Source organism: Bufo bufo, chromosome 3, assembly GCF_905171765.1.
Source record: "Bufo bufo chromosome 3, aBufBuf1.1, whole genome shotgun sequence".
In the NCBI taxonomy this organism is placed as follows: Eukaryota; Metazoa; Chordata; class Amphibia; order Anura; family Bufonidae; genus Bufo; species Bufo bufo.
In genome coordinates, this window is record NC_053391.1 from 227,131,395 (window position 1) to 227,156,705 (window position 25,311).

The window sequence follows — 25,311 nt, forward strand, 5'->3', positions numbered from 1 at the left end:
CCAGAGGTGCTGGCAAACCCAAATTGGCAATCCCCTGCTTCCGCCGCACCCGTATTGCCCCCTTTCACCGCCCAGTCTGGAGTTTGCGTGGAGACAGCTCATTTAGGATCAGCCCTTGAGTTTTTTGAGCTGTTCTTCACCGCGGATCTCTATGACTTTGTTGTGGCAGAAACCAACCGCTATGCCACACAGTATATAACCGCCAATCCTGAAAGCTTCTATGCCCAGCCTTTCCGGTGGAAACCAGTCACAGTTTCCGAATTTAAAATATTTTTGGGCCTTATCCTCAGCATGGGTCTAACAAAAAAAAAAAGTTTTGCGGTCCTATTGGTCTAAAGACCCAATACATTACATGCCCATGTTCCCTGCTGCTATGTCCAGGGCACGTTTTGAGGGCATCATGCGCTTTATCCATTTTACTGACAATAAAACCTGTCATCCAAGAGGCCACCCTGCTTATGACCGGCTCCACAAAATTCGGCCCCTCATAGACCGTTTGTCATCCAGGTTTGCAGATGTGTATACCCCCAATCAGAACATCTGCATAGACGAGTCCCTTGTACATTTTACCGGACGCCTTGCATCAAACAGTACATCCCCAGCAAGCGCGCCCGGTATGGGGTCAAACTGTATAAGCTCTGTGAAAGGGCCACAGGCTATACATATCGTTTTAGGGTCTATGAGGGAAAAGACTCAAAACTGGAGCCGGTCGGATGTCCTGACTACCTGGGGAGCAGTGGCAAGATTGTCTGGGACTTGGTGTCACCCTTACTCCACAAGGGGTACCACTTATACGTGGACAATTTTTACACAAGCGTGGCCCTCTTTTGGCACTTACATATAGTCGGAATTCAATGCTGTGGCACCGCGCGACCTAGTCGCCGTGGCTTCCCCCAACGGCTCGTTAATACCCGACTTGCACGGGGGGAGAGGGCTGCCTTGTGTGACCAAGAACTGCTCGCGGTGAAGTGGAGGGACAAAAGGGACGTTTACCTTCTGTCCACCATTCATGCAGACACGACAGTACAAATTGAAAGGGCAACTGGAGTCCCTTGTACATTTTACCGGGCGCCTTGCATCCCAGTACATCCCCAGCAAGCGCGCTTGGTATGGGGTCAAACTGTATAAGCTCTGTGAAAGGGCCACAGGCTATACATATCGTTTTAGCGTCTATGAGGGAAAAGACTCAAAACTGGAGCCAGTCGGATGTCCTGACTACCTGGGGAGCAGTGGCAAGATTGTCTGGGACTTGGTGTCACCCTTACTCCACAAGGGGTACCACTTATACGTGGACAATTTTTACACAAGCGTGGCCCTCTTTTGGCACTTACATATAGTCGGAATTCAATGCTGTGGCACCGCGCGACCTAGTCGCCGTGGCTTCCCCCAACGGCTCGTTAATACCCGACTTGCACGGGACGTTTACCTTCTGTCCACCATTCATGCAGACACGACAGTACAAATTGAAAGGGCAACTGGAGTCATTGAGAAACCCCTCTCTGTCCACGACTATAACCTTCACATGGGAGGGGTGGACTTCAATGACCAGATGTTGGCTCCCTATTTAGTGTCCCGCCGCACCAGACGCTGGTATAAAAAGGTGTCTGTTTATTTAATTCAATTGGCTGTCTATAATAGTTTTGTTCTCTACAGTAAGGCTGGGAGAACGGGATCCTTCCTAAAATTCCAGGAAGAGATCATTTCGGAACTCCTGTATCCAGGAGGGTCCGTGCCCCAAGTCCCTGATGTAGTTAGCCGGCTACATGACAGACAATTCCCGAGTGTCTATCCTGGTACCCCAACTCAGCGTTCCCCAAGAAAAAGATGTTTTGTCTGTAGCAGGGCTGGAATAAGGCGTGACACCACCGGTTTTTGTCCTGACTGTCCTGACCAGCCTGCCCTATGCATAGGGGAGTGTTTCCGCAAGTACCACACACAGGTACACTATTAGTGTAGGGATCGCGTGACACAGGACAGGCACACAGGGGTCTTAGGGCCCTTTCACACAGAGCTGCTACAAACCTCTCCTTTCACCTGGGACAAAGTGCATAATGTACTTCGCCACATCTCAGGGTGATTTGCGCTTTGCACATTGTCCCATGGGGAAGGAGAGGTTTGTCCTCTAAAGGTAAAAAAAATAAAAATAAATCACAGGTAAGCAAAAAAGTTAATGTTCTGTTTCAAATGTTATATAAAGTTTATAAAAGTTGATGTTAATAAATTTATTGTGTTGCTGCCTGTTTTTTTATATATTTTTTTACCTTCTAGGTGGACCAAGCGATCAACCAGCTGCAGCACTGATGTGCATTCTGACAGAAGCATTGTGCTGCTGTCAGATTACACAAAGTTGGTGTATGCGGCGCTGCAAGACGAGATTTCTCCTCTGCAGTAAAAAAGATACGTTTGCCGAGGCTTATGAGCTGAGGGGCGGTGTTCATATGCTTTGGCAAACATTTAAAAAAAAAAAAAAGAGTAATTTCTGGCAATGATTTATTCATCCACATCGATTGATGTGAATGGAGAAATCGGGTTTGCCAGGGCATACGAGCTGAAGTGGGTTTGGATGTTGGGCGGAGCTCCTATGTCCTGGCAGACGCCTTTCCCCTCTTTTTTTTTTTTGCACATTTTTTGGCAGAGATTTTTTCATCCACATTGATCGATGCGAATGAAGAAATCTGTGACGTTCATTTTTTCTTTCAGCCCAGAGGCTGAACGAAAAAAAAAATTTCATTACCCGTATGCTCAATATAAGGAGAATAGCAGAAACTCCTAATGCTGGCCATACATGTAATGATTGTGGAGACCCTCAAATGCCAGGGCAGTACAAACACCCCACAAATGACCCCATTTTGGAAAGAAGACACCCCAAGGTATTCGTTGAGGGGCATATTGAGTCCAAGAAAGATTTAACTTTTTGTCACAAATTCCAATGAGTACCTTTAGGATTTCACAGGGTATTTTTTACGCATTTGGATTCCAAACTACTTCTCACTAGGGATGAGCGAACCCGAACTGTATAGTTCGGGTTCGTACCGAATTTTGGGGTGTCCGTGACACGGACCCGAACATTTTCGTAAAAGTCTGGGTTCGGGTTCGGCGCTTTCTTGGCGCTTTTTGAAAGGCTGCAAAGCAGCCAATCAACAAGCGTCATACTACTTGCCCCAAGAGGCCATCACAGCCATGCCTACTATTGGCATGGCTGTGATTGGCCAGTGCAGCATGTGACCCAGCCTCTATATAAGCTTGGGTCACGTAGCGCTGCACGTCACTCTGCTGTTACAAGTGTAGGGAGAGGTTGCAGCTGCGACGTTAGGGCGAGATTAGGCAGTGATTAACTCCTCCAAAACACTTAAGACAGTGATCGATCTACAGAGGTGGATCATTGAACTGCTGCTATTCAATTGCTCACTGTTTTTAGGCTGCCCAGAGCATTTTTCAGTCACTTTTTTCTGGGGTGATCGGCGGCCATTTTGTGGCTTGTGGTGCGCCAGCACAAGCTGCCACCAAGTCCATTTAACCATCAATAGTGTGGTTATTTTTTGGCTATATCCTACATCAAGGGCAAGCTGCCACCAAGTCCATTTAACCATCAATAGTGTGGTTATTTTTTGGCTATATCCTACATCAGGGGCAAGCTGCCACCAAGTCCATTTAACCATCAATAGTGTGGTTATTTTTTGGCTATATCCTACATCAGGGGCAAGCTTCCACCAAGTCCATTTAACCATCAATAGTGTGGGTTTTTAAATCTATCCCTAAAAGGGTATATTAGATTCAAGGTGCTGATAGGGTCATTCTCAATAACTTCACACACACGCTACTGTGCATATTCAAGTCTAATTCTGTCCGTAAACGTATACCTGTCACCCAGCGCCTAAATAATAGGCCTCAAATTTATATTCAGCTAAATCTGTGGCTATTGCTGTAACTGGTCAAGTTATTTTGTGTCTGTCAAAGCACAGTTTTTGTTCTGGGTTGAAATACAATTCCCAACCTAGCAATTTTCTAAATTAGTGGTTTCTGCTGTATCAGGCCTACTTTAAATCTATCCCTAAAAGGGTATATTAGATTCAAGGGACTGATAGGGTCATTCTCAATAACTTCACACACACGCTACTGTGCATATCCAAGTCTAATTCTGTCCGTAAACGTATACCTGTCACCCAGCGCCTAAATAATAGGCCTCAAATTTATTTTCAGCTAAATCTGTGGCTATTGCTGTAACTGGTCAAGTTATTTTGTGTCCGTCAATGTTCCGCCTCTGGTGGAACATTGGCACCTGCCGCCCAGCAAACAGAGGATGTACCACCAACACCACCACCACCTGCGTCACCAAGCATCTCAACCATGTCACACGGCAGCGTTCAGCTCTCCATCTCACAAACATTTGAGAGAAAGCGTAAATTCCCACCTAGCCACCCTCGATCCCTGGCCCTGAATGCCAGAATTTCTAAACTACTGGCCTATGAAATGCTGTCATTCAGGCTGGTGGACACAGACCGCTTCAAACAGCTCATGTCGCTTGCTGTCCCACAGTATGTTGTTCCCAGCCGGCACTACTTCTCCAAGAGAGCCGTGCCTTCCCTGCACAACCAAGTATCCGATAAAATCAAGTGTGCACTGCGCAACGCCATCTGTGGCAAGGTCCACCTAACCACAGATACGTGGACCAGTAAGCACGGCCAGGGACGCTATATCTCCCTAACTGCACACTGGGTAAATGTAGTGGCGGCTGGGCCCCAGGCGAAGAGCTGTTTGGCGCATGTCCTTCCGCCGCCAAGGATCGCAGGGCAACATTCTTTGCCTCCTGTCGCCTCCTCCTCCTACTCGGCTTCCTCCTCCTCTTCTTCCACCTGCTCATCCAGTCAGCCACACACCTTCACCACCAACTTCAGCACAGCCCGGAGTAAACGTCAGCAGGCCATTCTGAAACTCATATCTTTGGGGGACAGGCCCCACAACGCACAGGAGTTGTGGCGGGGTATAGAACAACAGACCGACGAGTGGTTGCTGCCGGTGAGCCTCAAGCCCGGCCTGGTGGTGTGCGATAATGGGCGAAATCTCGTTGCAGCTCTGGGACTAGCCGGTTTGACGCACATCCCTTGCCTGGTGCATGTGCTGAATTTGGTGGTGCAGAAGTTCATTCACAACTACCCCGACATGTCAGAGCTGCTGCATAAAGTGCGGGCCGTCTGTTCGCGCTTCCGGCGTTCACATCCTGCCGCTGCTCGCCTGTCTGCACTACAGCGTAACTTCGGCCTTCCCGCTCACCGCCTCATATGCGACGTGCCCACCAGGTGGGACTCCACCTTGCACATGCTGGACAGACTGTGCGAGCAGCAGCAGGCCATAGTGGAGTTTCAGCTGCAGCACGCACGGGTCAGTCGCACTGCGGAACAGCACCACTTCACCACCAATGACTGGGCCTCCATGCGAGACCTGTGTGCCCTGTTGCGCTGTTTCGAGTACTCCACCAACATGGCCAGTGGCGATGACGCCGTTATCAGCGTTACAATACCACTTCTATGTCTCCTTGAGAAAACACTTAGGGCGATGATGGAAGAGGAGGTGGCCCAGGAGGAGGAGAAGGAGGAGGAAGAGGGGTCATTTTTAGCACTTTCAGGCCAGTCTCTTCGAAGTGACTCAGAGGGAGGTTTTTTGCAACAGCAGAGGCCAGGTACAAATGTGGCCAGACAGGGCCCACTACTGGAGGACGAGGAGGACGAGGATGAGGAGGAGGTGGAGGAGGATGAGGATGAAGCATGTTCACAGCGGGGTGGCACCCAACGCAGCTCGGGCCCATCACTGGTGCGTGGCTGGGGGGAAACGCAGGACGATGACGATACGCCTCCCACAGAGGACAGCTTGTCCTTACCTCTGGGCAGCCTGGCACACATGAGCGACTACATGCTGCAGTGCCTGCGCAACGACAGCAGAGTTGCCCACATTTTAACGTGTGCGGACTACTGGGTTGCCACCCTGCTGGATCCACGGTACAAAGACAATGTGCCCACCTTACTTCCTGCACTGGAGCGTGATAGGAAGATGTGCGAGTACAAGCGCACGTTGGTAGACGCACTACTGAGAGCATTCCCAAATGTCACAGGGGAACAAGTGGAAGCCCAAGGCGAAGGCAGAGGAGGAGGAAGAGGTCGCCAACGCAGCTGTGTCACGGCCAGCTCCTCTGAGGGCAGGGTTAGCATGACAGAGATGTGTAAAAATGTTGTCACCACGGCACAGCTAACTGCACCACCACCTGATACGGAACGTGTTAGCAGGAGGCAACATTTCACTAACATGGTGGAACAGTACGTGTGCACACCCCTCCACGTACTGACTGATGGTTCGGCCCCATTCAACTTCTGGGTCTCCAAATTGTCCACGTGGCCAGAGCTAGCCTTTTATGCCTTGGAGGTGCTGGCCTGCCCGGCGGCCAGCGTTTTGTCTGAACATGTATTCAGCACGGCAGGGGGCGTCATTACAGACAAACGCAGCCGCCTGTCTACAGCCAATGTGGACAAGCTGACGTTCATAAAAATGAACCAGGCATGGATCCCACAGGACCTGTCCATCCCTTGTGCAGATTAGACATTAACTACCTCCCCTTAACCATATATTATTGTACTCCAGGGCACTTCCTCATTCAATCCTATTTTTATTTTCATTTTACCATTATATTGCGGGGCAACCCAAAGTTGAATGAACCTCTCCTCTGTCTGGGTGCCGGGGCCTAAAAATATCTGACAGTGGCCTGTTCCAGTGGTGGGTGACATGAAGCCTGATTCTCTGCTATGACATGAAGACTGATTCTCTGCTGAGTCGCTGACATGAAGCCAGATTCTATGTTATGGGACCTCTCTCCTCTGCCTGGGTGCCGGGGCCTAAATATCTGACAATGGACTGTTCCAGTGGTGGGTGACGTGAAGCCTGATTCTCTGCTATGACATGAAGACTGATTCTCTGCTGACATGAAGCCAGATTCTATGTTATGGGACCTCTCTCCTCTGTCTGGGTGCCGGGGCCTAAATTATATGACAATAGACTGTTCCAATGTTGGGTGACGTGAAGCATGATTCTCTGCTATGACATGAAGACTGATTCTCTGCTGACATGAAGCCTGAATCTCTGTTATGGGACCTCTCTCCTCTGCCTTGGTGCCTGGGCCTAAATATCTGACAATGGACTGTTCCAGTGGTGGGCGACGTGAAGCATGATTCTCTGCTATGACATGAAGCCTGATTCTCTGCTATGACATGAAGACTGATTCTCTGCTGACATGAAGCCAGATTCTATGTTATGGGACCTCTCTCCTCTGCCTGGGTGCCGGGGCCTAAATATCTGACAATGGACTGTTCCAGTTTTGGGTGACGTGAAGCCTGATTCTCTGCTATGACATGAAGACTGATTCTCTGCTGACATGAAGCCTGATTCTCTGCTATGGGACCTCTCTCCAATTGATATTGGTTAATTTTTATTTATTTTATTTTTATTTTAATTCATTTCCCTATCCACATTTGTTGCAGGGGATTTAACTACATTTTGCTGCCTTTTGCAGCCCTCTAGCCCTTTCCTGGGCTGTTTTACAGCCTTTTTAGTGCCGGAAAGTTCGGGTCCCCATTGACTTCAATGGGGTTCGGGTTCGGGACGAAGTTCGGGTCGGGTTCGGATCCCGAACCCGAACATTTCCGGGAAGTTCGGCCGAACTTCTCGAACCGAACATCCAGGTGTTCGCTCAACTCTACTTCTCACGCTTTAGGGCTCCTAAAATGCCAGGGCAGTATAAATACCCTACAAGTGACCCCATTTTGGAAAGAAGACACCCCAAGGTATTACGTGAGGGGCATGGCGAGTTCATAGAAGATTTTTTTTGGCACAAGTTAGTGGAAAATGTTTTTTTTTTTTTCTTACAAAGTCTCATATTCCACTAACTTGTGACAAAAAATAAAATTTTACATGAACTCGCCATGCCCCTCACGGAATACCTTGGGGTGTCTTCTTTCCAAAATGGGGTCACTTGTGGGGTATTTATACTGTCCTGGCATTTTAGGGGCCCTAAAGCGTGAGAAGTAGTTTGGAATTCAAATGCGTAAAAAATGCCCTGTGAAATCCTAAAGGTACTCATTGGAATTTGGGCCCCTTTGTGCACCTAGGCTGCAAAAAAGTGTCACACATGTGGTATTGCCGTACTAGAAGTAGGGCAATGTGTTTTGGGGTGTATTTTGACATATACCCATGCTGGGTGAGATAAATATCTTTGTAAATTGACAATTTTGTATAACTTTGTATAAAAAAAATGGAAAAAGTTGTCATTTACAGAGATATTTCTCATACACAGTATGGGTATATGTAAAAATACACCCCAAAACACATTGCCCTACTTCTTCTGAGTACGGCGATACCACATGTGTGACACCTTTTTGCAGCCTAGGTGCGCAAAGGGGCCCAAATTCCAATAAGTACGTTTAGGATTTCACAGGGCATTTTTACGCATTTGAATTCCAAACTACTTCTCACGCTTTAGGGCCCCTAAAATGCCAGGGCAGTATAAATACCCCACAAGTGACCCCATTTTGGAAAGAAGACAACCCAAGGTATTCCGTGTGGGGCATGGCGAGTTTATGTAAAATTTTATTTTTTGTCACAAGTTAGTGGAATATGAGACTTTGTAAGAAAAAATAAATAAATTATAATTTTCCGCTAACTTGTGCCAAAAAAAAAATGAACTATGAACTCGCCATGCCCCTCGAGGAATACCTTGGGGTGTCTTCTTTCCAAAATGGGGTCACTTGTGGGGTATTTATACTGCCCTGGCATTTTAGGGGCCCTAAAGCGTGAGAAGTAGTTTGGAATCCAAATGCGTAAAAAATACCCTGTGAAATCCTAAAGGTACTCATTGGAATTTGGGCCCCTTTGTGCACCTAGGCTGCAAAAAAGTGTCACACATGTGGTATCGCCGTACTCAGAAGAAGTAGGGCAATGTGTTTTGGGGTGTATTTTTGCATATACCCATACTGTGTGTGAGAAATATCTCTGTAAATGACAACCTTTTTAAAAAATTTTATACAAAATTGTCAATTTACAGAGATATTTCTCTCACCCAGCATGGGTTTATGTAAAAATACACCCCAAAACACATTGCCCTACTTCCTCTGAGTACGGCGATACCACATGTGTGACACTTTTTTGCAGCCTAGGTGCGTAAAGGGGCCGAAAGTCCAACGAGTACCTTTAGGCTTTACAGGGTTGCTCACAATTTAGCCCCGCCCAAAATGCCAGAACAGTAAACACACCCCACAAATGACCCCATTTCGGAAAGTAGACACCCCAAGGTATTCACTGAGGGGCATAGTGAGTCCGTGGGAGATTTTTTTTTTGCTAGAAGTTAGCAGAAATGGAAACTTTATTTCTTTTTTTTTTCCTCAGAAAGTGTCATTTTCCGCTAACTTGTGAAAAAAAATTTAATCATACATAAACTCACCATGCCCCTCCGCGAATACTTTGGGGTGTCTTTTTTCTAAAATGGGGTCATTTGGGGGTATTTATACTATCCTGGCATTCTAGCACCTCAAGAAACATGACAGGTGCTCAGAAAGTCAGAGCTGCTTCAAAATGCAGAAATTCAAATTTTTGTACCATAGTTTGTAAACGCTATAACTTTTGCGCAAACCAATAAATATCCACTTATTGGATTTTTTTTTATCAAAGACATGTAGCACAATAAATTCTGACACAAACTTGTATAGAAATGTAATTGTATTTGAACAATTTAACCAGAGAAAGTTAAAAATACACTTTTTTTGAGAAAATTGCGGTCTATTTTGATTAAAATCAGAAAAATGAAAAATGTCAGCAGCAATCAAATACCACCAAAAGAAGGCTGTATTTGTGAGAAGAAAAGGAGGTAAAATTCATTTGGGTGCCAAGTTGCATGACCGAGCAATAAACCGTTAAAGTTGTGAAGTGCCGATTTGTAAAAAAAGGGCCTGGTCACTAGGGGGGTATAAACCTGTGGTCCTTAAGTGGTTAAACGCTTATGAGGGATAGTATTAAAAGCCTTTGCAAAATACAGAAACGCTACATCCACAGCCGTCCCCCCGTCCAGGCTACTACTCGCCTCCTCATAAAAACAAATTAGGTTAGTCTGACAACTTCTGTCCTTGGTAAACCCATGCTGGTTATCACTTATAATATTATTTACAGTCACATACTCCTGTATATAGTCGCTTAGGAGTCCTTCAAACATTTTTCCAACAACAGAAGTTAAAATAACTGGTCTATAATTACATGTGGAGGACCTAGATCCTTTTTTGAATATGGGCACCACATTTGCCTTGCGCCAATCACTTGGCACTGTACCAGTACATAAATAATAAACAGGTGCACAGCAATAACTGAACTGAGCTCTTTAAGCACTCTTGGGTGTAATCCATTTGGACCCGGAGCCTTATTCACATTTACCTTATTTAACTTATCTTGGACCATATCTATAGTTAGCCAATTGAGTATACTGGATTACTGGATGTACTAATAGCCCCAACACCACATATATCGGCTCCTTTCTCTTTATTTTTTTTAAGCAAACCTAAATTTTTTTTTAGTAACTCTGCATTTTCCTTATCTTCAGTGAATAACCCCCCTTTAACATTATTTAAGGACCTACCTGCTCAGACCTTGTTTTTTTTTTTTAAGCATTTATATATTTAAATAATTTTTGGGGATTTGTTTTGCTCTTTTGCCACCTGCTGTTTGTTTTGTATTTTTGCTAATTTTATCTCCTTTTTACAGATTTAATTAAGCCCTTCGTAAACTTCAAACGCTACAGCTGACCCCTCAGATTTGTATTTTTTAAATGCCCTTTTTTTTTTTTATTGCCCTTTTTACAGTAGCTCTAAGCAATGTGGGGGTTTAATTTTAGCTGTTTATAGTTGTTACCCTTTTTTTGTGCAATTACTAAATGTGGATTTAAAGCTCTCTCATTTTTCCTTAGTATTATGTGACAGTAGTTGCTCCTAGTCTATGCCCTGAAATGCTGCCCTCAACCCAGGGAAATTAGCCTTTTTAAAATTCAGTGTCTTTGCTCTGTCTGACAGTTTGCTTCTTATAGTTTAGGGGGAATATAATTATATTGTGGTCACTATTTCCTAGTTTTTCTCGAACAGCAACATTTCCAACAAGCTCTGCATCATTAGAAATTATCAGATCCAACAGAGCATCGACCCTAGTGGGAGCTTCTATAAACTGGCCCATAAAGTGGTCCTGCAGCAAGTTGAGGAATCTTCTCCCCTTTGCGGTTGAGACAGAACCATGACCCTAGTCAATGTCTGGGAAGTTAAAATCTCGCATTATGCCAGCCTGTGCAGCTCTCTCTATTTGGTTATACAGTTGCGTTTCTATCTCCTCTGTGATGTTGTCACGAGGGTGTCAAGAGCCACGTCTGACTCCGTTATACCTGGGGTCAAGAAGTCGCAGTGGGTGGCTGCGCGCTCTATGTATAAAGATAGTGCTGTTTCTTAATGGTAGCTTTCTGGGTTTGCCTTGCAACCCTTTTTGGCTCACTCAGGGATCCGTAGCTTCTTCTCCTCAGCTGTTTCTTGTCCAGCACTCCCAACCTCCTTATATTCCCCTCTCCCACTTCTCTGGTTGCCAGATATAGAGCTTCCTGCCTGGACTTCTATACTGACCCACTGGAGCTGAGTAGCTGTGATCCCTGGTTGTTGTTCCAGAGCGTTACCCTCCGGATCCCTGTTGGGCTTTTGTTGTCTGCTGTTTTCGCCCACCTGGGATTATATGTTTTGTCTGTATTGTCTGTCCTCTCCTTGGTGTTTTCCTTTAGTGTCAGTGGTGCGGACTAGTGATCCCACCGCCCTGTTCACTACGTAGGGCTCATCTTAGGGACAGCCAGGGTTTAGGCACGTGATCGGCGTACGGGTGAGGAACCCGTCTAGGGACGTCAGGGCAGTCAGGTGCCAGCCTCAAGGTGAGTCAGGGGTCACCACCTTTCCCTCTCCCTTGGACAGGGCCTTCCCATTTCCCTCCCTTTGCGTGACGCCGGTCATGACATTATATCTGGCCCTTATTTTGTGTAGGTATAAAAAAAAAAAAAAAATACTTTTTTCTTTTTCTGCCTATTTAGAATCCAGTATGGATCCAATTGCTGCTTTGACAAAGCAACTTCAAGGCCTGTCTTTGGAGGTGGCAGGATTGAAGGCGTCGGTCCTCCAGCAAAAGCAGCAATTGCAACAGACCGCAAGCCCAGCATTTGCTACGGGTAACCAGGTTGTTGCGGAACCCAAGGTTGTTCTTCCTGACAGATTTTCCCGGGGAAGGGACAAATTTGTGACGTTCCGTGAGGCCTGTAAATTATATTTTAAGCTGCGCCCTTACTCCTCTGGTAATGAAGAACAGCGGGTGGGGATTGTTATTTCCCTGCTTCAGGGGGACCCGCAATCCTGGGCGTTCTCTTTACCCACTGATTCCCAGGCTCTCCGGTCAGTGGATGATTTTTTTGGGGCTTTGGGTCTCATATATGATGACCCTGACCGAGTCGCTCTGGCTGAATCTAAATTACGGAGACTCCTACAGGGAGAGCGGCCAGCAGAGGAGTATTGCTCAGAGTTCCATAGGTGGGCTACGGATACCCAGTGGAACGACCCGGCTCTCAGGAGTCAGTTCTGCTCTGGGTTATCCGAAAGGATTAAGGATGCGCTTGCGCTGTATGAGACTCCCTTTTCCCTTGATGCTGTTATGTCCCTTTCTATCAGAATAGATAGACGTCTGAGGGACAGATTGAAAAATCCTGAGCAATTGGTAACCCCTCCCAAGCAGCAGTTAGTCTGTACGGACTTAGACGAGCCTATGCAGGTAGGAGGAAATACTCGTCAGGTCCGTCCTCCTGAGGCTCGCAGTAGGCGTGGGGTTTGTTTTTTCTGTGGGGGGAGGGGTCATTTCTACTAACCCCAGGTTGTGTGGAGGATGTCAGCCGGGGGGTATACGTTTCCTCCATACGAACATCTCAATTTGTGTTGCCAGCGGTTGTTGTTTTTGGTGTTAAGACGGAGACTATTTCTTTCTTTCTAGACAGTGGAGCAGGAGTAAATTTGATAGATGCCCATTTTGCCCACACTATGGGTTTGTCTCTCTGTACGCTACAGAGACCTATTCCCATATTCGCTATTGATTCTGCTCCTCTGTCTCAGAGAAACCTCACTCACATTGTCCATAACTTACACCTTCGGGTAGGGGACCACCATAACGAGTGTCTTTCATGTTATGTTCTGGAGGGGCTTCCCACTCCTGTGGTGTTGGGTCTTCCCTGGTTGGTAGCGCACAATCCAGTGGTGGATTGGCAGGCCAGGGAGATATTGGAGTGGAGTGAGCATTGCAGAGAAAATTGCTTAAATAGCAATTGCTTAGTCGCCTCCGTAGCTACTCTACCTAAATTTGTTTCGGACTTTGAGGACGTTTTTTCTGAAAAGGGTTGCCAGAAGTTACCACCTCACCGTCCTTATGATTGCCCGGTTAATCTGATTCCCGGTGCAAAATTACCCAAGACCAGGTTATATAATCTTTCGGGTCCGGAGAGACAAGCCCTGAAAGATTATATCTCCGAGAGCTTGGCTAAGGGACACATCAGACACTCTTCTTCACCCGTGGCTGCAGGGTTTTTCTTTGTTAAAAAGAAAGATGGGGGCCTGCGTCCTTGCCTAGATTTCCGCGAACTAAACCGGATAACCATCCGAGACCCTTACCCTCTTCCTCTCATTCCTGACCTGTTTAATCAGATTGCGGGTGCTAGGTGGTTCTCCAAACTTGATCTTAGGGGGGCCTACAATCTGATTCGTATCAAGGAAGGGGATGAGTGGAAGACAGCTTTTAACACCCCTGAAGGGCATTATGAAAATCTAGTCATGCCTTTCGGTCTGACCAATGCTCCTGCTGTCTTCCAACATTTCGTTAATGACATTTTTAGTCATCTTATTGGCAGATTTGTGGTGATATACCTAGATGATATTTTAATTTATTCGTCTGATCTGAAAACACATGAGGTGCATGTCAGACAGGTACTGCAGGTCCTACGGACGAATAAATTATATGCGAAAATTGAAAAGTGTGTCTTCGCCGTTCAGGAAATACAGTTCCTAGGTTATTTATTATCTGCTTCAGGTTTCCGTATGGATCCTAGGAAGGTCCAGGCAATTTTAGATTGGGATCTTCCTGAGAACCTCAAAGCACTGCAACGGTTCTTGGGCTTCGCAAATTTCTACAGAAAGTTCATTAAAAATTATTCGGTGATGGTCAAACCCCTTACTCTTCTAAAAGAGAGGTTTACCTTGGCACCTGTACTAATCCAACCTGATGTCTCCCAGCCTTTTATTGTTGAAGTAGATGCGTCAGAGGTGGGAGTGGGGGCTGTACTGTCTCAGGGTCCGTCTCCTGGCAAATGGCTTCCTTGTGCTTTCTTTTCTAAAAAACTATCTGCAGCGGAGAAGAACTATGATATTGGCAATAGGGAACTATTAGCTATTAAACTAGCGTTTGAAGAATGGCGTCACTTTTTAGAGGGGGCAATCCACCCCGTCACGGTGATTACAGACCACAAAAACCTTCTGTACCTCGAATCAGCTAAGCGTCTCACCCCTAGACAAGCTAGGTGGTCGCTATTTTTTACCAGGTTTAACTTTTTTATTACCTATCGTCCTGGGGCAAAAAATACCAGGGCAGATGCATTATCTCGTTGTTTCCCTGGAGGGGGTAATGTGAGTGATCCGGTACCCATTTTACAAAGAGGAGTGGTTGTCTCTGCGGTTCACTCTGTTCTGGAGGGGAAGGTGTTAGATGCCCAGGGGGACGCCCCGGTCTCTTGCCCCTCAGAGAAATTGTTTGTACCGTTAAACCTGCGTCTCGAATTATTAAAGGAACATCATAATTCGGCACTTGCTGGGCACCCGGGTAGTAAAGCAACCTTGGAACTATTGTCTCGTCGTTTTTGGTGGCCAAGGTTGCGTCAGGATGTAATGGATTTGTGTCTACTTGTTCTACTTGTGCGCTCACGAAAGTCTCTCATACACGTCCTGCAGGGTCTTTATTGCCACTTGTCATTCCCAATAGGCCATGGACACATCTGTCAATGGATTTTATTACTGACTTACCTTTGTCTGCGGGTAAAACAGTTATCTTGGTAGTAGTAGACAGGTTTAGCAAGATGGTACACTTCATTGCGTTACCCGCACTACCTAATGCTAAGACTCTTGCTCAGGTATTCATCAGTGAAATCGTGAAGCTTCACGGGGTCCCTTCCGATGTTGTTTCGGATCGGGGAAACCAGTTTATTTCTAAGTTTTGGAAAGCTTTTTGTTCCCGTTTGGGGGTACACTTGTCCTTTTCCTCAGCTTTCCATCCTCAGTCGAATGGACAGACTGAGCGTACCAACCAAAACCTTGAGACATAGCTAAGGTGTTTTGTGTCTGAAAACCAAGAGGTGTGGTCGTCATATTTACCGTTAGTCGAGTTTGCCATAAATAATCGCCGTCAGGAATCCACTGGCAAGTCACCATTTCTTGGTGCATATGGTTTTCATACCCAATTCTGTACTTTCAAAGAGGGGGGGTCTTCTGGGGTTCCCGAAGAGGAACGGTTTTCGTCATCTCTTTCATCTGTATGGCAGAAAGTGCAAGCTAATTTGAAAAATATGGGAGGTAAATATAAATGCATGGCTGATAAGAAACGGTCGCTAGGTCCGGACCTAGGTGTGAATGACTATGTGTGGTTATCTACTAGGAATATTAAATTAAAGGTTCCCTCTTGGAAACTGGGTCCTAGGTTCATTGGTCCTTACAAAATAGTAGCCATCATTAACCCCGTGGCTTTTCGCCTGGAGCTACCTCAGACTTTTAAAATTCACAACGTCTTCCATAAGTCGTTACTCAAAAAGTATGTTCCACCTCTAGAACCATCACCGCTGCCACCCCCTCCTGTTATTGTGGATGGTAATCTAGAGTTTCAAATATCCAAAATTGTTGATTCTCGTCGGGTCCGCCGCTCTCTTCAATATCTGGTGCATTGGAGCGGTTACGGTCCCGAGGAAAGAATGTGGGTTCCAGCGTCTGAGGTAAACGCCAACAGGTTAGTTCGGGCTTTTCATGCCTCTCATCCTGAGAGACCTAGTCCTGAGTGACCGGAGGCCCCTCGTGGAAAGGGGGGTACTGTCACGAGGGTGTCAAGAGCCATGTCTGACTCCGTTATACCCGGGGTCAGGAAGTCGCAGCGGGTGGCTGCGCGCTCTATGTATAAAGATAGTGCTGTTTCTTAATGGTAGCTTTCTGGGTTTGCCTTGCAACCCTTTTTGGCTCACTCAGGGATCCGTAGCTTCTTCTCCTCAGCTGTTTCTTTTTGTCCAGCACTCCCAACCTCCTTATATTCCCCTCTCCCACTTCTCTGGTTGCCAGATATAGAGCTTCCTGCCTGGACTTCTATACTGACCCAATGGAGCTGAGTAGCTGTGATCCCTGGTTGTTGTTCCAGAGCGTTACCCTCCGGATCCCTGTTGGGCTTTTGTTGTCTGCTGTTTTCGCCCACCTGGGATTATATGTTTTGTCTGTATTGTCTGTCCTCTCCTTGGTGTTTTCCTTTAGTGTCAGTGGTGCGGACTAGTGATCCCACCGCCCTGTTCACTACGTAGGGCTCATCTTAGGGAAAGCCAGGGTTTACAGTCAGGTCAATAAATATTGGGACATCATCACAATTCTAACATTTTTGGCTCTATACACCACCACAATGGATTTGAAATTAAACTAACAAGATGTGCTTTAATTGCAGACTGTCAGCTTTAATTTGAGGGTATTTACATCCAAATCAGGTTAACGGTGTAGGAATTACAACAGTTTGCATATGTGCCTCCCACTTGTTAAGGGACCAAAAGTAATGGAAAATAATATTAATCATAAATCAAACTTTCACTATTTAATACTTGGTTGCAAATCCTTTGCAGTCAATTACAGCCTGAAGTCTGGAACGCATAGACATCACTAATCGCTGGTTTCATCCCTGGTGATGCTCTGCCAGGCCTCTACTGCAACTGTCTTCAGTTCCTGCTTGTTCTTGGGGCATTTTCCCTTCAGTTTTGTCTTCAGCAAGTGAAATTCATGCTTAATCGGATTCAGGTCAGGTGATTGACTTGGCCATTGCATAACATTCCACTTCTTTCCCTTAAAAAACTCTTTGGTTGCTTTTGCAGTATGCTTTGGGTCATTGTCCATCTGCACTATGAAGTGTCGTCCAGTGAGTTCTGAAGCATTTGGCTGAATATGAGCAGATAATATTGCCCGAAACACTTCAGAATTCATCATGCTGCTTTTATCAGCAGTCACATCATCAATAAATACAAGAGAACCAGTTCCATGGGCAGCCATACATGCCCACGCCATGACACTACCACCACCATGCTTCACTGATGAGGTGGTATGCTTAGGATCATGAGCAGTTCCTTTCCTTCTCCATACTCTTCTCTTCCCATCACTCTGGTACAAGTTGATCTTGGTCTCATCTGTCCATAGGATGTTGTTCCAGAACTGTGAAGGCTTTTTTAGATGTTGTTTGGTAAACTCTAATCTGACCTTCCTGTTTTTGAGGCTCACCAATGGTTTACATCTTGTGGTGAACCCTCTGTATTCACTCTGGTGAAGTCTTCTCTTGATTGTTGACTTTGACACACATACACTCACCTCCTGGAGAGTGTTTTTGATCTGGCCAACTGTTGTGAAGGGTGTTTTCTTCACCAGGGAAAGAATTCTTCGGTCATCCACCACAATTGTTTTCCATGGTCTTCCTGTTTTTTTGGTGTTGCTGAGTGTTCCTTCTTTTTAAGAATGTTCCAAACAGTTGTTTTGGCCACGCCTAATGTTTTTGCTATCTCTGATGGGTTTGTTTTGTTTTTTCTGCCTAATGATGGCTTGCTTCACTGATAGTGACAGCTCTTTGAATCTCATCTTGAGAGTTGACAGCAAAAGATTCCAAATGCAAATAGCACACTTGAAATGAACTCTGGACCTTTTATCTGCTCATTGTAATTGGGATAAGGAGGAAATAACACACACCTGTCCACGGAACAGCTGAGAAGCCAATTGTCCCATTACTTTTGGTTTCTTAACAAGTGGGAGGCACATATGCAAACTGTTGTAATTCCTACACCGTTCACCTAATTTGGATGTATATACCCTCAAATTAAAGCTGACAGTCTGCAGTTAAAGCACATCTTGTTCGTTTCATTTCAAATCCATTGTGTTGGTGTATAGAGCCCAAAATGTTAGAATTGTGTCGATGTCCCAATATTTATGGACCTGACTGTACATATCAATCTGCTCAGCTCCCCTTGCTCTATAACATACTCCCTGCAGATTACACTGTATTTCATTTTGACAGGTCCTCTTTAAGAACATGCCTGCTTCTAAAGGTTATTGTGTTAGAATGGAATTTTAATATTTACTTAGCTTTTGGTCTGCTATAAAATCCAAAGAGAATCTGATAAAGGCAGTTATTTCAGAAATGTGTCCTTTCTTGTAACTTTGAACTCTAATTTACCAGAAGGAAACCTATTTGTTACTTTAGGAAAGTATGCACATTGGTCTGTAAGAGGGTTGAAACTGAAACACTGTTTAAGCAAAAGCACCCTTACATATATTGTATTTTTGCCAAACCATTTTCTGCAGGGACAGCCAGCAGTGATGTAAACAGAGGGATCAGATAAAATTCTTTTTTTTCACCAAATCCTTCTGCTCTCCAGGGAATTAAGCTACAGCCTGAGGTATCTGGAAGCAGCTTTCCCCTCTCCCCCTCTTGAATACAGTCAGGTCCATAAATATTGGGACATCGACACAATTCTAACATTTATGGCTCTATACACTACCACAATGGATTTGAAATGAAACAAACAAGATGTGCTTTAACTGCAGACTGTCAGGTTTAATTTGAGGGCATTTACATCCAAATTAGGTGAACGGTGTAGGAATTACAACAGTTTGCCTATGTGCCTCCCACTTGTTAAGAAACCAAAAGTAATGGGACAATTGGCTTCTCAGCTGTTCCATGGCCAGGTGTGTGTTATTCCCTCATTATCCCAATTACAATGAGCAGATAAAAGGTCCAGAGTTCATTTCAAGTGTGCTATTTGCATTTGGAATCTGTTGCTGTCAACTCTCAAGATGAGATCCAAAGAGCTGTCACTATCAGTGAAGCAAGCCATCATTAGGCTGAAAAAAACAAAACAAACCCATCAGAGAGATAGCAAAAACATTAGGCGTGGCCAAAACAACAGTTTGGAACATTCTTAAAAAGAAGCTGACATGGAACAGCTGAGAAGCCAATTGTCCCATTACTTTTGGGACCTTAACAAGTGGGAGGCACATATGCAAACTGTTGTAATTAGGGATGAGCGAATCCGAACTGTATAGTTCGGGTTCGTACCGAATTTTGGGGTGTCCGTGACACGGACCCGAACCCGAACATTTTCGTAAAAGTCCGGGTTCGGTGTTCGGCGCTTTCTTGGCGCTTTTTGAAAGGCTGCAAAGCAGCCAATCAACAAGCATCATACTACTTGCCCCAAGAGGCCATCACAGCCATGCCTACTATTGGCATGGCTGTGATTGGCCAGTGCAGGATGTGACCCAGCCTCTATATAAGCTTGGGTCACGTAGCGCTGCACGTCACTCTGCTGATACAAGTGTAGGGAGAGGTTGCAGCTGCGACGTTAGGGCGAGATTAGGCAGTGATTAACTCCTCCAAAAGACTTCATTCAGTGATCGATCTACAGCTGTGGATCATTGAACTGCTGCTATTCAATTGATCACTTTTTTTAGGCTGCCCAGAGCGTTTTTCAGTCACTTTTTTCTGGGGGTGATCGGCGCCCATTTTGTGGCTTGTGGTGTGCCAGCACAAGCTGCCACCAAGTACATTTAACCATCAATAGTGTGGTTATTTTTTGCTATATCCTACATCAGGGTCAAGCTGTCATCAAGTGCATTTAACCATCAATAGTGTGGTTATTTTTTGGCTATATACTACATCAGGGGCAAGCTGAGCCTGTCACCCAAGTGCATTTAACCATCAATAGTGTGGTTATTTTTTGCTATATCTTACATCAGGGTCAAGCTGTCATCAAGTGCATTTAACCATCAATAGTGTGGTTATTTTTTGGCCATATACTACATCAGGGGCAAGCTGAGCCTGTCACCCAAGTGCATTTAACCATCAATAGTGTGGTTATTTTTTGGCTATATCCTACATCAGGGTCAAGCTGTCATCAAGTGAATTTAACCATCAATAGTGTGGTTATTTTTTGGCCATATACTACATCAGGGGCAAGCTGAGCCTGTCACCCAAGTGCATTTAACCATCAATAGTGTGGTTATTTTTTGGCTATATCCTACATCAGGGTCAAGCTGAGCCTGTCACAAGTTATTCTCAATAACTTCACACACACGCTACAGTGCAGATCCAAGTCTAATTCTGTGATTAAACGTATACCTGTCACCCAGCGCCTAAAAAATAGGCCTCACATTTATATTCATGCAAATCTGTCATTACTGCTTTAGCTGGTCAAGTTATTTAGTGTCCGTCAAAGCACAGTTTTTGTTCTGGGTTGAAATACAATTCCCAATTTTGCAATTCTCTAAATTAGTGGTTTCTGCTGTATCAGGCCTACTTTAAATCTATCCCTAAAAGGGTATATTAGATTCAAGGTGCTGATAGGGTAATTCTCAATAACTTCACACACACAAGCTACAGTGCAGATCCAAGTCTAATTCTGTGATTAAACGTATACCTGTCACCCAGCGCCTAAAAAATAGGCCTCAAATTTATATTCAGCTAAATCTGTCATTACTAGTGTGCCTGTATTAGTGTAATACGGTACCTAAATAGATAGCCAGATAGTGTTAGGTGTCTGTAAAAAAAAAAAGGCCTGAATTTGAATTCAATACATTGGCCCGAATAATATTTTTCTTATTGTGGTGAACGGTAACAATGAGGAAAACATCTAGTAAGGGACGCGGACGCAGACATGGTCGTGGTGGTGTTAGTGGACCCTCTGGTGCTGGGAGAGGACATGGCCGTTCTGCCACAGCCACACGTCCTAGTGTACCAACTACCTCAGGTCCCAGTAGCCACCAGAATTTACAGCCATATTTGGTGGGGCCCAATGCCGTTCTAAGGATGGTAAGGCCTGAGCAGGTACAGGCATTAGTCAATTGGGTGGCCGACAGTGCATCCAGCACTTTCACATTATCTCCCAACCAGTCTTCTGCAGAAAGCGCACAGATGGCGCATGAAAACCAAGCCCATCAGTCTGTCACATCACCCCCATGCATATCAGGGAAACTGTCTGAGCCTCAAGTTATGCAGCAGTCTCTTATGCTGTTTGAAGACTCTGCTGGCAGGGTTTCCCAAGGGCATCCACCTAGCCCTTCCCCAGGGGTGGAAGAGATAGAATGCACTAACGCACAACCACTTATGTTTCCTGATGATGAGGACATGGGAATACCACCTCAGCACGTCTCTGATGATGACGAAACACAGGTGCCAACTGCTGCATCTTTTTGCAGTGTGCAGACTGAACAGGAGGTCAGGGATCAAGACTGGGTGGAAGACGATTCAGGGGACGATGAGGTCCTAGACCCCACATGGAATGAAGGTCGTGCCACTGACTTTCACAGTTCGGAGGAAGAGGCAGTGGTGAGACCGAGCCAACAGCGTAGCAAAAGACAAAGAGGGAGCAGTGGGCAAAAGCAGAACACCCGCCGCCAAGAGACTCCGTCTGCTACTGACCGCCGCCATCTGGGACCGAGCACCCCAAAGGCAGCTTCAAGGAGTTCCCTGGCATGGCACTTCTTCAAACAATGTGCTGACGTCAAGACCCGAGTGGTTTGCACGCTGTGCCATCAGAGCCTGAAGCGAGGCATTAACGTTCTGAACCTTAGCACAACCTGCATGACCAGGCACCTGCATGCAAAGCATGAACTGCAGTGGAGTAAACACCTTAAAAACAAGGAAGTCACTCAGGCTCCCCCTGCTACCTCTTCTGCTGCTGCCGCCTTGGCCTCTTCTGCTGCTGCCGCCGCCTCGGCCTCTTCCTCCGCCTCTGGAGGAACATTGGCACCTGCCGCCCAGCAAACATGGGATGTACCACCAACACCACCACCTGCGTCACCAAGGATCTCAACCATGTCACACGACAGCGTTCAGCTCTCCATCTCACAAACATTTGAGAGAAAGCGTAAATTCCCACCTCGCCACCCTCGATCCCTGGCCCTGAATGCCAGCATTTCTAAACTACTGGCCTATGAAATGCTGTCATTTAGGCTGGTGGACACAGACAGCTTCAAACAGCTCATGTCGCTTGCTGTCCCACAGTATGTTGTTCCCAGCCAGCACTACTTCTCCAAGAGAGCTGTGCCTTCCCTGCACAACCAAGTATCGGATAAAATCAAGTGTGCACTGCGCAACCCCATCTGTGGCAAGGTCCACCTAACCACAGATACGTGGACCAGTAAGCACGGCCAGGGACGCTATATCTCCCTAACTGCACACTGGGTAAATGTAGTGGCGGCTGGGCCCCAGGCGGAGAGCTGTTTGGCGCACGTCCTTCCGCCGCCAAGGATCGCAGGGCAACATTCTTTGCCTCTTGTCTCCTCCTCCTCCTACTCAGCTTCCTCCTCCTCTTCTTCCACCTGCTCATCCAATCAGCCACACACCTTCACCACCAACTTCAACACAGCCCGGGGTAAACGTCAGCAGGCCATTCTGAAACTCATATGTTTGGAGGACAGGCCCCACACCGCACAGGAGTTGTGGCGGGATATAGAACAACAGACCGACGAGTGGTTGCTGCCGGTGAGCCTCAAGCCCGGCCTGGTGGTGTGCGATAATGGGCGAAATCTCATTGCAGCTCTGGGACTAGCCGATTTGACGCACATCCCTTGCCTGGCGCATGTGCTGAATTTGGTGGTGCAGAAGTTGATTCGCAACTACCCCGACATGTCAGAGCTGCTGCATAAAGTGCGGGCCGTCTGTTCGCGCTTCCGGCGTTCACATCCTGCCTCTGTTCGCCTGTCTGCGCTACAGCGTAACTTCGGCCTTCCCGCTCACCGCCTCATATGCGACGTGCTCACCAGGGGGAACTCCACCTTGCACATGCTGGACAGACTGTGCGAGCAGCAGCAGGCCATAGTGGAGTTTCAGCTGCAGCACGCACAGGTCAGTCGCACTGCGGAACAGCACCACTTCACCACCAATGACTGGGCCTCCATGCGATACCTGTGTGCCCTGTTGCACTGTTTCGAGTACTCCACCAACATGGCTAGTGGCGATGACGCCGTTATTAGCGTTACAATACCACTTCTATGTCTCCTTGAGAAAACACTTAGGGCGATGATGGAAGAGGAGGTGGCCCAGGAGGAGGAGGAAGAGGGGTCATTTTTAGCACTTTCAGGCCAGTCTCTTCGAAGTGACTCAGAGGGAGGTTTTTTGCAACAGCAGAGGCCAGGTACAAATGTGGCCAAACAGGGCCCACTACTGGAGGACGAGGAGGACGAGGATGAGGAGGAGGTGGAGGAGGATGAGGATGAAGCATGTTCACAGCGGGGTGGCACCCAACGCAGCTCGGGCCCATCACTGGTGCGTGGCTGGGGGGAAATGCAGGACGATGACGATACGCCTCCCACAGAGGACAGCTTGTCCTTACCTCTGGGAAGCCTGACACACATGAGCGACTACATGCTGCAGTGCCTGCGCAACGACAGCAGAGTTGCCCACATTTTAACGTGTGCGGAGTACTGGGTTGCCACCCTGCTGGATCCACGGTACAAAGACAATGTGCCCACCTTACTTCCTGCACTGGAGCGTGATAGGAAGATGCGCGAGTACAAGCGCACGTTGGTAGACGCGCTACTGAGAGCATTCCCAAATGTCACAGGGGAACCAGTGGAAGCCCAAGGCGAAGGCAGAGGAGGAGCAAGAGGTCGCCAACGCAGCTGTGTCCCGGCCAGCTCCTCTGAGGGCAGGGTTAGCATGGCAGAGACGTGGAAAAGTTTTGTCACCACGCCACAGCTAACTGCACCACCACCTGATACGGAACGTGTTAGCAGGAGGCAACATTTCACTAACATGGTGGAACAGTACCTGTGCACACCCCTCCACGTACTGACTGATGGTTCGGCCCCATTCAACTTCTGGCTCTCCAAATTGTCCACGTGGCCAGAGCTAGCCTTTTATGCTCAGCAACATGCTACCTGCAAATTGCATTGCATTTCATAGTGACAGATGATTATCAGGAATGAGCGTTCCTAGGGATGCTGGTTCCTGATAGCTATCCAATGTAAATGTGCAGACAATCCCCTGGAAAATGAGCAAAACTCTTCTGTTGAGTGATGTTGTTCATGCAGGACATAAAATCATCATATGTCGGCAGCATGTAAGAGCGTTGGAAACCATTCTTGTGCCTCTTACAAAGTAAGGGCTCATTCAGACGGCCGTATGTTTTGTTCCGCACCCGTTCTGCATTTTTGCAGAACGGGTGCGGACCCATTCATTTCAATAGGACCGCAAAAGATGCGGACAGCACACGATGTGCTGTCCGTATCCGTTGTTCCGTTCTGCGGCACCGCAAAAAGTATAGAACATGTCCTATGTTTGTCAGTAAAAATCTGCTCCGTGGCCCCATTCAAGTCTATGGATCCGCAAAAACATGGAATGCATACAGAATGCGTTCCTTATGCATTACGTCATGCATTCCCTTATGCAAAACGGGTCCGCATTTTTACGCAACGCAAAAAAAAGTACGGCCGTCTGAATGAGCCCTAAACCGTATCCTTTACAGCAGGGATCAGCAACCTTTGGCACTCCAGCTGCTATTAAACTACAACTCCCAGCATGCAAACATATTTGGCTGTTCTTTTAACTCTCATAGAAGTGAATGAAGCATTCTGGGAGTTGTAGTTTCTGCACAGCTGGAGTACCGGAGGTTGCTGATCCATGCTTTACAGAGCATGTTGCTGAGTTACTATTGCACTGAGTTGAACTATAATGTGACTGTTTCTAGAACATGCTGACATTGTTCTAATGCTGTTATGTTTATACATGCCTTTATAGAGGGGTGCACCTAGCCTTTTTACCATTCAGGGGAGACCAGAGCCAGAGTGTTGATGCCTAGAGGTTTGAGGGTAGCACAAGCCAGAGGGAATGTAAATTGTTACATCTTAAAGGGACATTTGTCTGTTGTCACTTAGAGACAGTCACTCATTTATTCTGATGCCTGTAACCAAT